Below are 3,690 nucleotides of genomic sequence, written 5' to 3'. Positions count from 1 at the left end.
CAAATATTTGAGCAGTTCTCCCAGTTTTCTGAGTCTACCACTATCATATAAGACTATTTTGCATTCGGGGTATCTACCAAAGCCTTTTTCCTGAGACTCTCCAAGACTCCCTGACTCTCTCTCACACCTCCCCACCAACCACTGAAGGCTTTAATGAAATTGCTTTTAAATTAACCCATTTTTTAAAACTATTTCAAAGCATCTTATGTGTTTTGACCCCTGGGACTGCATTTTGGGTACCCCACCATACCTCAGGAACTTCAATGTTACTGCATTAGGAGAGTTTTTTCACATTGATTTGGCTCCAGGAGCTGGCACTTAAGATTAGACAAAAATATCCTGACATTTAAGAAAAAACAGTAAGAGTGGGTGCTCACTGTGAAGTCCAAAGTGGACTTTACAGAAAGATGAAACTTTCTGTATAGCTAGAGCCCTTCTCTTTCCTTACCCACTGTAGCACTGCTTGTGCATTGCATGGATCCCCTCATCCCATACATGCTCATGGTATAAGTCTATGGAGGGTTTCTGCCTCAGGAAGCAGGGCTGATCCTGCCTGCACCTCTGCCAAACCAATCTGATTTTATCTCTCCTATTCATAGGAGAAATACGGATTTCAAAGGAGGAGAAAAAATGGCCCAGAGGTTTGATTATTGAGCCTGAGGAAAATCTGGCTTTTTTCCACAGTAGCTGTTCCAAAGTATGGCTATTCTCAGAGATTACCAGTTTGCTGAATACCCTTTTTTCCCCTGCTGTGTTTGATATAAAGTATTTTTCCTTTATAAAAGAAGAATAATCCACAAACTGAAAGCTAAGCCTTTTGCCTTTCCCCATGCCAAGTTTTGATGCAGAGAATAATATTCAGCAAGCAATAATCACATCGTAGCTATTGCCTAAGGACTGGTTTGGACAGGATGAAAAGTCGGCGAGTGATAAGTTTCCAGAAGACCTCTCTCAGCTTCTAAAAAAGCAAAAGCAAAGACAACAACAGCCCATGTTAGCAGGAAAGGCCAGCTCGGCTCACTAAGGGAGGATCCAAGTGTGAGACAAAGAGCAGAAAAGTGTCCTTGCATCCCCATCTAGTGGCTTTTTGTAGAGTAAGTCTGTAGTCCTTTTTGTTTGGGCAGCATTTTCTCCTCTACCTGTTAAGGCCTTGCAATCTGCTAAAAGACAGACCAGCACATGGCTAAAGTTGAAGCAGAAGTGCAGGGTTAAGTCAAACCTTCTCGATTTTATGTATTTCTTAGATTCAAAATGTTTATAAATGCTCCTCAGTAAGTTTTTCAGGCTTTCAAAGTGGTTTTCTTCCCCTGCTCACTTGGTGGCCAGAGCAGTTGCAGCAGCATTGGGTTGCAGGGCTTCAAAGGGACCCGCTGCCACACTCTGGGGAACCAGTATTTGCTGCCTGATATAAATACCAAGGTTTGAGAGATGGCAGAACTTACCAAAAATGGAAAGGAAACATTAAACCATCTTTCAAAGAAATGTCAATTTAGCTAAGGATAAGAGCAGGACAAACCAGAGAAAGTGACAGGAGATCAGCCAAAGCTTCTGTGAAAGGTGAGCATCATCCATGGGACTCTCAACCTGCTTTCCCACTGTTTGTTCTCTCTCTTTACCCAGAAAAATGTGAGTTGCCATCTCATTTCCACTGGTGGCATAAAAAGAAGTATTCCCATTTTGTGACAGATTTTCACCCAGCAGAGTGGCTTCTCTTGAGGTGCTTTGGCCGCTTGGAGTGTTCCAGCCTCTTCCCCTTGGAGGTGGTGGCATCACACACATGGTGACGGGAGGTGCAGCCTTGCTTTGAGAGAGGTCAGTAAACAGAATTTAAATTCTGATCTTTTATTTTAGGTGCAATTTAAAGATGATAGGTGACATTAACAATTTGACAATGCTTTTTGTGTTACCTCCTCTCTGAGCTCTTTATGGCTGTTATGGGTGTCTGGGTTTGCCAGCAAAGTGCATCACCCTGCAGTGCACTCTTCTAAATCCAAACTGCCCAGCTGTGACTCCTGCTCCTGCAGATGCACTTGCTCCCAGTTATGGACTGGTGAGTGAGCGCCACTGATGCACGGGAGCACCAGTTTGGCACGCCAGCACTGCTGAGAAACCTTAGCATAAAGCAAAGCTCCCCTGGGCTGAGCTCCCCTGGCCACAACCCCCTCCTCAGCCACCCCAGCCCTGTGGGGGCTGCGATGCTGCAAACCAGCGTCCTTTACCACAGCCTTGTTTCTCATAAAAAACTCCTGTTCCCCTTAGTCCATCCCCTTGAACCAGAAAAACTTCTCAAGGACCAGTCTCCACAGCCTTGGGCTCTTCAGGCGTAAAAGGCTCACCTTACCATGCCTGTCTTTGTTCTCACAAAGATTTGGTTTTTTTACTGCTTTCAGGTCTGTAAGGCAGCTGCTCTTCACCTCCAATCAAAGAGCCTTTTCCAAAGCTGGTCACGTTGGCCTCTCCCTCTGCCCTCACCTTAGCTCTATAATTACAACTACATGAGATATGACCTCTAGTAAAAGTAGTTTGAAAAGGATGGTGTGAAAAGGTCTAGTAGAACTAATCCAGCAGCCAGGCTTTAATGAAAAGCCAGGAATGGCTATGTTAAAAAAAAAATAAAAAAAAAAAATTTGATCTCCAGGCCTAGATGCTTCATTTTTTTGGGAGGTTGAATTGAAGCACAAGCCCTGTAACAGTGAGTGCTGTTGCCACTGGGGAGGGAGAGATTCTTCTTTAACACCGTCTTTTTCAGTACTTATCAGAAGTCCTATGCTTTTCCTTTTAGGAAAAAAAACATCTATAGACACATATAAAACCAAATGCTACTGCTTAAACTCCATGATTTACCGCTGCCCAGGAGCTGTTAGATATTTAACAGGATGAATGCAAAACAAAGCATCTTCCTTTAGTGAGAATCTTGTCTTTGACTACCAGAAAAGTGAGTGCTACAAAATTGCTAGTTATCTTCCTCTCTACCAGAACTTGACTATGCGTAGAGTAACATTTGTACCAAATACTTTGCTCCGGAGAATACAGAAACTGCCAGTTATACATTAAAAGTCTGGTCTAGGAAATGGCAAATGTATAACTAACTGATGCAAATCTTTCATTAAAAAAAAGAAATAGTGTTGCGGAAGATCTCTGCTCACCAGAAAAATCAAAGTTACATTGCAGGTACCTGAATCAGTTGTTCTAGGTGGAGCTGGAAGGTCTGCAAAACATAAACGAACACCATGAGGAACTCTGTAAAAATGCCCAGGCCTTCCTGCCATTCATCAGCCTAGGAGCTGATCACTGCCTTGTGTTAGAAGGTAAATTCATGGAAATTTGATTTCCAAATACCTGGACTTCCCTGCTTGGAGGTGCAGGTCCAAGGCTTGTGGTGACAGGTTAATGGGGCCAGGGCCTGGAGGGGGTCTTGGTGCCAATAGCAGCCCTGGGCACGCTCACCCCTGGGCCAAAGCAGATATCCTATTTCTGCAGGATCAGCCCCAACCTGACCCCAGCAGCCACAGCGTGTGGGCAGGAAAACACTGTGGCTTTGTTTTCCTGGCCCTGCAGCCCAGCTCCAGCCATCACCTCGTTGAGCCAACCCCCCAGCTTTTCACTTTGCAGGGAAAACAGCATTTAGAGGGGATTTAGTCACGAGCTTGCCAGAAGAGCCAGGAGCACGGCGTGTGGAGGGGACATCCT

Source organism: Chaetura pelagica, unplaced genomic scaffold, assembly GCF_000747805.2.
Source record: "Chaetura pelagica isolate M959 unplaced genomic scaffold, ChaPel_1.0 scaffold386, whole genome shotgun sequence".
NCBI lineage: Eukaryota > Metazoa > Chordata > Aves > Apodiformes > Apodidae > Chaetura > Chaetura pelagica.
Note: the sequence above shows the minus strand (reverse complement) of the source record.